Below are 12829 nucleotides of genomic sequence, written 5' to 3' on the forward strand. Positions count from 1 at the left end.
TTTATATTTGCTATTAGAAGTAGTACCGCAATAAGCATTGTTGTATATTCTGTCTTTGGTAGTTTTGTAATCCTTTTGGTACAAAGAGACAAGCATTTAGACATTGTATAACCATGCTAAGTATTTTAGTAATACTCTCCTACCTGTCCACATTTACATAAATATATTTTTAATTCATTTATATGCTGACAGGATAATTTCATAGCTGAGTGTTCTGAGCTAAAACTCATTTTCTATTGTTTAAGTGAAGCTTATGAAACTTTTGAGTTATTTTTCTTCAATTTCACATCCTGGAGCAATGAATAAATCACTGAAATCAGTCAGGAGATCTGAATCTAAACTTTATTTATTAGCTTCGTGATATAGAGGGGGCTACTTAACAGGGGTTTCATTTATCTATTACTGAGACCCCAGGAATTAATGCCTTCAAACAACAACAACATATAACATCACACAATTTTATGGATGGACCAAGTGACTCTTTTGCCCTTTTCCCGCTATTGTCTGGGGTTGTGTGGCAGCCTTCAGTGGGGACTTTTCCTGGAACCTCTCTGTCCAGATAACTCATTTCATAAAGCCTCCCCTTTGGGTCTTTCTGTCCTGGACACCTGGACATTTTTTCGGAGTGGTGGCTGGGTGCCAAGAAGACCAGTCTCTGTGTGCAAAGGTTTATCAAGCCTCTGCTTGTGTCACTGAGGTTGCTAATACTCCGTTGGCCAAAGGAAATCATGTAGCCAAGCCCAAAGTCAGCATCAGAGGGAGGTTCCCAAAGGCTGGCATCCCAGGAGGCTGATTCATTGGGACCACAATGCCCATGAGCCTCTACTTTGTAAGCTGTAAAACAAGAGTAAAAATAACTGCCCTCTTTTTCCCCTATAGACTTATGAATCTAAATGAGATATATACCTGAAGGTACTTAATAAATTATCACTATTTTTTTGAGAAATTGCTGTTCTACTGAAGGTAACAGGAAAGAGAGAAAAGGATTTCCATAAGATGTCAGGTAACAACTCACTTTTAACATTCTGTATGTTCTTACCTAAGCACTGAACTCTCTCCCCTTTCTCTGTCTCTCAAATGATAACCATTTTATCAAGGCCCTTTTGGTTGCAAATACAAACCTATCTGTATACATAAAACAAAGTTTTATTAGGACCTAAGGGACCAAAACCAAGAAATGGATGTCTTATAAGGTCCGAGATTACATTTTGGGGCAGGTGGTCTTGAGCACCACTTCTCTATACATCTCTTTTATTTTTTCTCTTCTTTTGGCTTTCTGTTTGTGTCCATAGGACAAAATTTCTGCTCTGACATGGTACCTTCAGGCCTCATGCCATCCGACAGCTGCTCTTCCCTACAAACCAGTGGAGACTGCCTAGCCGTCAGGGATTGAGCAGGGAGTCTAGTTCAGACCTCTGGGACAGAGATTTTTATAGGCCCTGTCTGGGCCAAGGATGGTCCTGGTCACAAAGTTCAGCTCCAGAGATTGACTTCTTCTGTCAGACTGGGAGGCCTTGGACTTGGCAGACAACCCAAAAGTTTCATTCTAGCAGTGAACAAATATAAGTTGTTGGTAGATGTGTTTATGATGCAGTGAAAGTCTGGTCATTTTTGAGGGGGTGAATTTGGTAATCTCCTGCAGTCAGCCTTTGTTTACAAGTGCTTTCCCTCCTGGCACCACTTGCCTTTGTTTAGACTCAAAACAAGTGGTTGATAAGCAGTGAGGCTTTCTGTTCTACAGGACATTTTAGAAAAGGGAGAAGTGAAGACAGAAAATATAAGAAAGGAAAGAAAGGCAGGGAAAGTAATCTGTACTTTTTTTTTTCTCTCTTGTCACATCACTTCTAATGTTTGGCCCTTAAGAGAAGGAGTGGGGAAGAAGCAGAGGAACATCTTTTCTGCTGCTACCCCCCCCCCCACCACCACTGTTCTTCATTCCCTCACCCACCACCCCCAGAGAGAACTGCAGCCACACCCCAGTGTGTCACACAGCCCCCACATTGCGCCCCCAGCTCCCCGCGCTTCTGCATCCATCTTCCCCTTCTCCGTTTGCTCCCTGCATTCTCTGCCCTAGGATGCCTCCCCTCCCTAAGCCCTGCTAAAGCTCATGCTCTAGCCACACCATTGGCCTGGCCTAGCCAGTGGAGATTTATTCCCTGGGCGGACTAGAACTAACATGATCCTTTCAGGTGCAACTTTCCTCTAGGAGCATCTTACCTTCTGGGGGTAGAGGATGGGGGAATAACATGTCTGTACTTAAACTCTTTCTCACTCCTGTTTCCCTCCTACTTCTCCACATTTCAATGCATGAATTTTTGTTCTTGCTTAGTGAGATGGGAACATAAGTTTATTTGAACAGATGTCATTGACAGTCTAACAGCGGCGTGGGTGAGCCATGCCACGGTTCCTGACTGTCACTGAACTCTGAGCTGGGTGGAATGTAAGCAGGCGTGACTTAGAAACTAGATCAGTTTGTGAGGGCTGCCATAGCAAAGTCCCGTAGACTGGGGAATTTAACAGAGATTTATTTTCTCTCCATGCTAGAGGCTAGAAGTCCAAGGTCAAGGTGTTGGCAAGTGGTTTCTTCTGAGGCCTTTCTCCTTGGCTTGTAGATGGCTGTATTCTCTCTGTGTCTTCACATCATCTTGACCATCTTCACGCTGTCCTTTCTCTGTGTGCATCTGTGTCCAAGTGTCCTCTTCTAAAGACACTAGTTATGTGGGATTAGAATCCACCCTAATAACCTCATTTTAACTTAATTACCTCTTTAAAACCCTGTCTCTAAAATGGGGCCACATTATAAGGTCCTGAAGGTTAGGACTATAGCATGTGAATTTTGAGGGGATCGAGTTCAGCTCATAACAGGAACTTAATGTCTACTGGAATGCTTATTACAAAAGCATATCAAAGAGAATTCCCACTGTTGCTTCTTACTCTTTATTTCTTGGTGAGATAGGTCATTTCCCAGATATCATTGACTAGGCACCGACCCCAGAGTTGGACTAACCTTGAAGATCACACAATAGCCTTAGGTTAGGTTATTTCATCTAAGATGTCTGTGTTGTCCACAGTAAGACAAAGCTAACATCTCCTTGATATGATCATTGTGAGATTTAATAAAACTCACTTAAGTGCTTAGCATGGTTCCTGGTAATAGTAAGCATTCAATAGATGCTGGCTATTAATTTTTTCCCTTAGTTTTAAGGGTCACTTAGAGGTGTCAGATATTCTTTTTTTTTTAATATTTCATTTATTTATTCATGAGATACAGAGAGGGAGAGAGACAGAGGCAGAGACATAGGCAGAAGGAGAAGCAGTCTCCACGCAGGGAGTCCAATGTGGGACTCGATCCTGGTACTCCAGGATCACACCCTGAGCCGAAGGCAGACGCTTAACCGCTGAGCCATCCAGGTGTCCCAGTGTCAGATATTCCATTAGGGAACCACTTAAGTCCTGGCTATATAATTTTGAATAAATTTTAAACTTGGATTGTTTTTTCTAATAATGTTAACTTTTGCTGAAACTAATGATACTAACATGTCATTAAAAGACTACATGGTGGGGATCTATAAAAAGTAATGTTTTTAATGGTTAAATATTAGCATCAGTGAAAGTTATATTCCATAATCCATATGCTCCTTTTAAAAAAATGTGTGGTGGAAGAATTTTAAAGTATTATTTAATTATATCCTTTGCTGATAATTGCCCTTCCTTTTATCAAGCTCTGCCAGAAAATTGTTCTGTTAACCCTGGTGTTTAGAAAATGCCTTTTTAGAACTGTTAGTCTTCTTTGGATTTGGAAGGCCTCTTCCCCACACAATTGCGGGCAGGTGGACTTTCAGCTAGGGTGTAATGTTGTCTCTCTCTCTCTGACAACTTGATGTGCCTGATTTTGGTTTGGTCATTGGGATTTATCGATATGAAGAACAGAAAATAGAAGGAATATGTCATGTGCTAAGTAGATGAAAGAAAAGCTTCATGAAATATAAACTTTTGTCCATTGTAGGGTCCAGGAGGACATAAGCATGATAGTCAAATTTTTATCGCAACTGTAATTACATATTAATTTTCTGTTTTCCTTTTTTTCTCTTGGTCCCCTCCCACCCTAAGAATAAGCTCCAGGGAGATGGGCTGTGTCCCCCTCTGCTCCCCTACAGCAGGGCTATTCATAAATATTTCAGCAAATACTACTTTAACAAATAATTGTGGAATGCTTACTGCATGTCAAGGTCTACACTCAGTAATGGGGACTGTAGGATGAACAAAACTCAAAGCCTCCAGGAGTGTAGGATTGGATCCAAGAGATAGACATTAATGACCTGATCACACCACTTGATCATTAGGCTTAAGCTTCTGAAGAAGAGTGTAGTATGTTGTAAGGCAAATGACAGAGGGGCCTCACTGGTGCAGTGGGGGGCCCTGGTTGGACAGTATCCCTGAGGACGTGATGTCTGTGTCAAACTTGAAATATGAGTGAGATCATCTGGACAAGGCCAGGATAAGGGTGGAGAGTGAGAGGAAAGATGGTTCTTGGCAGAGTCAGCAGCCATACAGAAGGCCCACATGATTGACATTTCTTCTCTTTTCTGTGTGATGTTGGGGAGATAGCTGTTATCTTCACTCAGGTCGCTTTAAGCTGCACACTTTAAATGGGTCACAAAAGCTCTTTCAAATTTATTTTGAAGACTAAGAAGAAGATAAGCTCAAGGTAAGAAATATCTGAATATGAAAAGCCAAAGTATATACTCAATGATACTTTCAGAAATAGTTTGAAAACTGTCAGGAATCTCCATTAATTTGGCATTAGAGGCTCTTGGTTTAGTAACTGAGTTACTACTCATAGTGTTGAACAGCTAGAGACACCGTTCACTCAAGCAGCTCTCGTTTGTTAAAATAGCGCTCGCCATCTGGTGTTTTCTCCACTCCTGAAGTGGTGAAGATGTCTCAATCATTAAAATGGTAAAATGTATTATGCATATGGTTTCAAAAGTGTGATTTTAGTCTGCTGGGGAGACTTTGCTAGGACACTAATGACATGAAATATTTTATATACTTCAGTGATGAATGAGTGGAGTGTCACTAGCTTTGCTTCAGTACTTTCCTGAAAAGCCATTAGAAAACCCTAGTTGTTGAGGGCACTGCAGGGCAGAGGAGAGAAGCTGGCAGGGCTTCTTATGTTTAAACATGAGTGTAACTGTCTGTATGCAGTTGCATTGTGAGAGAAGTAGATTGTTTTATCATCTACCGATAACTTATACTATTACAAACATGTAAGGATTGGGATAATGACTGTACAACTTCAAACATATATTAAAATCATGGAGTTGTACACTTAAAATGGTGGAATTTTATGGTCTATAAATCCTATCTCAATGAAGCCATTAAAAACATTTAAGTCAGAAGGTAGCTTTTGATGTACTGTGTTGTTATTACTTCTGATTTTATCTTAATTAAACAGTTAAATACCTCTCTCTTTAGGTAACTTCTGGTGATTTTTTTTTTTTAATGTACTAAAGTTGCTTTGAGGGAAGTATTCTAAGGAAGTAGTATTTGTGACATTACATTTCTTCCAAAATAATGATTTATTATTTTTTTAAAAATTTTTATTTATTTATTCATGAAAGACACACAAAGAGAGAGAGGCAGAGACACAGGCAGAGGAAGAAGCAGGCTCCATGCAGGGAGCTCGACGTGGGACTCGATCCCAGGTCTCTAGGATCAGGCCCTGGGCTGAAGGCGGTGCTAAACCACTGAGCCACCTGGGCTGCCCCTGATTTATTTATTTTTTAAAAGATTTTATTTATTTATTCATGAGAGACACAGAGAGGCAGTGACATAGGCAGAGGGAGAAGCAGTCTCCCTGTGGGCAGCCTGATATGGGACTTGATCCCAGGACCCTGGGATCACAACCTGAGCCGAAGATAGATGCTCAACCACTGAGCCACCCAGGCATCCCCAAAATAAGAATGATTTAAATTGTAACTTAGATACAATCCTCTTATAGTCATTTTGTTATTCATAAGGATCTCAGAATTATTTATTTTGGGGGTAGAATTTTCATTGGTGACTAGGTTCCTGGCTACTCCTTAGAAGATTCTTTACTTGTAGTTTAGGGCATCTAGTCTCTGAATGGCTTTGGGTCTGGGAAGCATCTTCTCCTCATTCTTTTCTGCTTCCTTCCTCTTCCTTCTACTCTCTCCCCAGGTACCTAGGTGCTGAATGGCCTGTACCTCCTCTTGGCTCCCTTCAGCCTATTCCATCACTGTACACTTCTGAATTTTCCATCACTTACCATGTCCCTGATCTGAGCTCCAGTCACCTTCGTACACATGATTCCACCTCTCTGGCAGGAGCAGAGCTTGAAGTAGACACATAAATATGACATATAGTTCTGAGCTCTCCCAAGGATCATCAGCCAAGCAAGCTTCTTGTTGCTGAACACATCTCTAATTGGCAGGTATTCATGTTTTCAGGGAGAGAGATTTAAAAAAAATTTTTTATTGGAGTTCAGTTTGCCAGCATATAGCATATTACCCAGTGCTCATCCCATCAAGTGCCCTCCTCAGTGCCCATCACTCAGTCACCCCAACCCCCTGCCCAGCTCACTTCCCACCACCCCTTGTTCATTTCCCAGAGTCAGGATTCTCTCATGTTCTGTCACCCTCACTGATATTTCCCATTCATTTTTAGGGAGAGAGATTCTTTAGAGATGGGCCAATTTGCCTCTTAGGCTATTCCACTACCATCTCAGTTTCCAGTTACAAACTCATTTGTTCTTAAACTCCAGTTGTTTTCCTCAGTGATTCCCATGGTGGTGATATTAAAAGTTTTTAGGTTTGGAAAAGAAGAGGATTGTTACAGTAAGAGTGACATGTATGGACCACCTACAAAGATGCTTTTTATATTTATTTCCTCCTTTATGTTCTTTTTGAACTTTTTATCTTATTGAACATTCTGAAGTGATTATAATCAAATTATTATCAGGTCTAATTGTTGAAGATTAGAAATCTTGATAAATATAATAAGTTCTCATTTACTTAGATATGGACCAGTATCAGCCGGCCAGAGCAGAAAATGAAGATTACTGATTGAATTGACCTGGTTTGCAAGCTGGTTACAGCCTTTGGGTTTGGGGTCCCCTCTTATAGGGGCCAGTGGCCTCCAATCTTGAAGCATGCATCTCTCCAACAGTAATTTATCTTCATGATGGTAGACCAGCATCATGAATAAAAATGCCAATTACAGGGTTCCTGGGTGGCAAATTGGTTGAGTATCTGACTCTTGATTTTTGGCTCGGGTTGTGATCTCACGGTCATGAGATTGAGCCCTATGTTGGGCTCCATGTTCAGTGCAGAATCTGCTTGAAATTCTCTCTTTCCCTCTCCCTTTGCCCCTCTCCACCTCTGTTTTCTCTCTCAAGTAAATAAATATAAAAAATTCCCAATTATACTTCATATACTTATACATAATTGTACTTAACAAGTAGGAAAATATGTACTAAAGTTTTTAATAAACATATAAGAACACATCTTATCACTTTAAGAAGAATAAGCTATAGTTATATAGAAAATGTACTTTTACATACAAATTCATTTTGCCCAATGATACTTTATAAGTTTGACTTTTCTAGTTTTGTAAAACCATTACAGACAAAAGACTTTATATTTTTATAGAGTATAAGAGATTATTTCATTTTATAGCAGGTCATTATTAGGCATTTAAATTCATCCTAAGCATAGTAAGCTGACCTGAATATGCTTCTGATTCCACCATTTGGTATTTTTGAAATGGTGCCTATTAGAAGAGCTTCTTGCCCTGGATGCTCTCCTGGTGAGTCATTGTCAATTTTCTATAAACCTAGACTTGGGGAACCTTTAGTAGGCAGCAGAGCAACCAGTCAAGAAATATTGAGTAACTACTATGTATGGAAAATTTAACAAATTCATAATTGGCTTTTTAGTTAGTAAGAGAATTAGAAGTCCAGTGTGATGCACTTTTAGCTACTAGATACCTGACTGGAAAAAATGGTGCTGGTGTAGTGGTAGTATTACTTGTAACTCCACTTATTTGATGTACAAGGCTCCCTGAAATATATTCAGGGATGTATAGTGTTCTCTTTCCGTTAAGGGTGAAAAAGCATTTCTGCTAATGTAGTTTAAAAAAATAGAAATGGTTTTATTTACTTAGGTATTTATTTACTGAGCTTTATGCCTAATATGGGGCTTGAGCTCACAACCCTGAGATCAGGAGTTGCATGCTCTATCTACTGAGCCAGCCAGGTGTCCCAGAAATGGCTTTAAAAATAAAACAAACATTATATTAGTATACTATGATATAATAACATTAAATTAATATAGTATGACTCATATCTTTAGAAATGGCTTTAAATATAAAACAAACATATTAATATACTATGATATTTTAATATACTATGAACTCATATAAGACAAACATTATATTAATATACTGTGATATATTAATATACTATGAGTTCATATCTTTAGAAATTTAAATTCATGTATAAGTTTGTATAAAACCAGTTTATAGATTCATGCTCCTTCCTATTCATATAAAAGTACTAACTGGCCCATGAATAGCTTATGCAGTGGGTTTCAATGAAATAGATTTTATGCACACATCATACTGAATTTAAATTCCTACCAAATATTTGTCTATAAAAACAACAATAATAAGACAGAATCCTTCAAATTGGAACATAGTTTATCCTGAGATAAACCATTAAGATTTTCCAATTATTAGCTTCTCTAATAATGTATAGTGTGTTAATATAATATTATATAACAGATCATTTAAAGAGATGTCATACATTCAAAAAGAGATCAAGAGAAACTAGTCAGAGAGTCTGTTTCTGACAGCAATAGATTAGCAGTATTTGAAGAGATAATAGCCAAGAATTTTCGAAAACCTATTATAAATAGGTTTAAGAAGTACTTTGAACCGCAAGGGGAAAAGTATAAAGAAAACCACACTTTAGCACCTCATAATGAAACTGATGAAAACTGAAGACAAAGAAAACACCCTGAAAGCAGACAAAGAAAAAGTACACATTAAATTCAAAAGCGTATAGTGAGCCTTGATAGAAACAATGGAAGCCAAAAGACAGAATGATATTGTCAAAGTGCCTGTCTGGCATTTTGTACCTTTTAAAATTTAAGGAAAATAAAGACATTTGAGACAAACCGAAACTGAGAGTATTTGTTACCAGTAGTATCTGCACTAAAAAGAAACAGTAAAGAGAGTTCTTTGGGCAAAAGGTAAATGACTCGATGGGAGTGTGGAGATGTGGGAAGGGATGGAGATCCACGGAAAATGTAGATAAGTTGGTAAATTTAAAGGAATTTGGTTTTATATGGAGTTTAAAATTAATGACATTAAAATACATAGCAGTAGAAATGATAAGGAGTTAACGGGGTCCTTTCGCTGGTTCTAAGGTCCTTTTACTGACCAGAAACTGGTAAAACTGGTTAAAAAAATAGGCTTTTCTAAGTCAGGGTTCATGTAATCATTCCCTATGATATAACCACTAACAGAATAATAAAAGATTGTAAAATGTGAATAAAAGAGGAAATAGAATAATAATTTTAAAAATCCCCCAAAAGGCAAGAAATGTGAATAGAACAGGTAGGACAAATAATAAGATGGTAGATTAATTTCTAAATATACCAATAATTAGATATAAATGGGTTTATACTCCCATTAACTCACAAAGCTTTTTATTTTATTTTTTTAAAGATTTTATTTACTTATTCATGAGAGAGGGAGAGACACAGGCAGAGGGAGAAGTAGGCTCCATGCAGGGAGCCTGATGCGGGACCCAGTCCCGGAACTCCAGGATCATGCCCTGGGCCGAAGGCAGGTGCTAAACTGCTGAGCCACCCAGGGATCACAAAGCTTTTTATACTGGAAGAACAGTCAAATCCATCTACAGGCTGCTCTCAGACAAATTCCTTAAGTATGTGAAAATAAAAAATAAATAATAAAATAAATCTTGTAAACACTAACCTACTGAAAACTGATGTAGCTGTACTAATACCAAAACAGACTTTAAGGTGAGATGCATAGAGGGATATACTTTTTCATAACAAGCCTTAAATCACCAGAAAGGTATAACAATTTTAAACAAATTTAAATTTGTATGCACCTAAACATAACTAAAAAATATATAAAGGGCAGTGAGTCATGTGACTGAAATTGGTTCAGACTGTCAATGTGAAATGGCAGAGAAACAACGTTAAGTATTCCTGCTATCAGTTTGACACAGAAGAAAGGAAAGCCGAGCCGACTGTCATCCCTTCTCCTAATTCTCGCTTTCCTTCTTTACCAACGTGTTTCCATTCTCCAGTACATGTGGTGGGAACACAGGCCCCTCCCTGAGGCATCATCTGTAGAAGCCCTTCAAGATTTTAAATATCTGTATTTGAATATTACATTACAAATAACTTTGGAGTTTATGTATCTACCTGTCTTTGGATTTGTGTGAGGATGTAGTTACAAACTCTAGTGTACTGACCCCTCCATTCACAGTGGATCTCGTTAAGGCAACAGGTGCTCTCTGCTTGGCCATTCCCCACCCTCTCCGCCGAGAAGTGGACCCAGTAGTGTGCTTTGTCTTCAGGAATACAGTCTGTTTAGGAGCAAGCTAAAGGAGGTAAATGCATAAACATCAGCAACAGATGCCCCTTCTCTCTTTATTTTTGCCTTTGGTCATAGCATGAATGGTTATATAGAGATAGAAAGTAGAGAGTATCTAATGCAGTGACAACAGAACCTACAAACTAAGTCATGGTTGTATGCCACAAAATCCTTCTTTTTTTTTTTTCCCTCTCTCTCTCAAAAATCTTAACAAAAAATCCTGCTGAACCAGTTCATGTCGGAGCCAGTCTTTGGAAAAGGTGAACCAGAAGAAAAGAAAAGCAAAATCTTTTTCACACAAATATTTCATTCACTTCGATTGTCTGGCACATATGAATATGTATTTCTTTCAGGAGCTCTTTTCATTGAATCTCACTTAACCTATTTACCGGCTTAATCAACATGCCCCGCTGCCTCTCTGCAAAGCCTGTTGGATGCGCTAGATGCTCTGAAGGCTGAAAGCTGGGGACTGGTGGGGGATGGAGTAGGAAGCTCCCTCTCTCCCAGTGGATCATGGATTGTGTTTGTTCCTAAACCTGTTTATATCCATGTAACTCATTATTGTAATTACATAATTTAATTAAATATTAAATAAGCCTATCAACTGAGTGTAAAGGAAGCTGAATTGAATACAAATACTAAATAAAGCTGTGTTGCATAAAAAGAAAAATTAAACAGCAACACCAAATACCCATCAGTGACTCATCCTTTAAAAAAAAAAGTTCTCAGTAAATCAATGTACATTTGAATGTTTCGTATGAAAAATAAAGTTAAATTGGTTTTTAAAGTTTTTTTTAAGCTTTCAAGTAAGATTAAAAGAACTAATGCCAAGTATGGTAACCAATTACTCTTACAAAGTGAGGTTTGGATTTGATTTAAAGAATATCTGTGGGGATCCCTGGGTGGCGCAGCGGTTTGGCGCCTGCCTTTGGCCCAGGGCGCGATCCTGGAGACCCGGGATCGAATCCCACGTCGGGCTCCCGGTGCATGGAGCCTGCTTCTCCCTCTGCCTGTGTCTCTGCCTCTCTCTCTCTCTCTGTGACTATCATAAATAAATAAAAATTAAAAAAAAAAAAAAAAAACCAAGTTATTTAAAAAAAAAAAAAAAAGAATATCTGTGAATGGAATGGGGAAGAATGGTCAAAGGAAACTTTAGTTTTATCCATTAACATTTACATTTTTAAGCAAGTAGAATATAGTCATTTATTCCCTATAAAATTATTAATAAAAAATGAAAAGAATTGCTGGACACTCATCATTGGATCAAATGCCTATCTTTTCTTTATGTCAGTAAGATGGCTAGCCATGTCAAGAAATATCTAGATGGAATACTTCCTAGAGTTGAGGTCATGAGTGTCTATCTAAAAACATTTTTTCCTGAAATTGGTTGTAAAAAAAATCTTTTGATGAAAATTTTTATTCCACAATTGTTTATCCCCTTTTAAGCGAGTCAGTTATTGTATAGAGCAAGCAACTGAACCTTTTCCAGGACTATTGTTGTAGCTTGCCCTACTGGTCATGCTTTTCAAGATAGCGCCTTCCCAATCAGTTTTCTTATCTTGCTGAGGAAGTCAGAATTCCTTATCTGTCTCTTCCTGGAGGACCCAGGGTTACAAAACCGACTTTTTCTCCCATTATAAAATGTTTAAAAGGTTGAAAGAATATTTTTATGCCAGAGGACCTTGCTAGCCTGTCTCCTTTGGCTCTTGGTTGCACCAGACATTTACATCTTACCGTGGCAGCTTTCATTGAGCCATTTTTTCCCCCTGGTGGGTGACATAGATTAATATGATAGCCTGCCTTGGTGCTTTAAAAAATTTAATTACAGAATTATGCCTGATGCCTCCTGGGACTGCTAAACACCAGTGTCTGAATACTTCTACATTTTTTTTTTTTTGTCTTAAAGCTCAAACAATAAAACATATTATTTGGGGCATTTAACCCTGTTAATAATGTGTTTATTCTTACCAGACTTTCTAGGCTTCCAAGGTGGATATGTGCTGTTTCACCTTAAGCAAAATAATTATAGAATAGACATTACTATTGTTTTCCCTGAGTTTTTTGTTTGTTTTGCTTTGTTTTCTAGAGTCAGTGAGTTTGCTTGGAGATAGCTTGTGTTCAATTCAAAATCTTCATTTTCTTTCCATTGTGATAATTTTAATTACCTTTTGAACAC

The 12829-nt window shown here is 38.2% G+C and overlaps 1 protein-coding gene across 2 annotated transcripts in view; it reads left to right on the plus strand.

The window, feature by feature from the left end:
- INPP5F (inositol polyphosphate-5-phosphatase F) overlaps positions 1 to 12829 on the plus strand; it is an 87312-nt gene that overhangs the window by 22050 nt on the left and 52433 nt on the right. The window lies entirely within an intron of this gene.

The sequence above is a fragment of the Canis lupus genome, chromosome 28 (genome assembly GCF_003254725.2).
Source record: "Canis lupus dingo isolate Sandy chromosome 28, ASM325472v2, whole genome shotgun sequence".
NCBI lineage: Eukaryota > Metazoa > Chordata > Mammalia > Carnivora > Canidae > Canis > Canis lupus.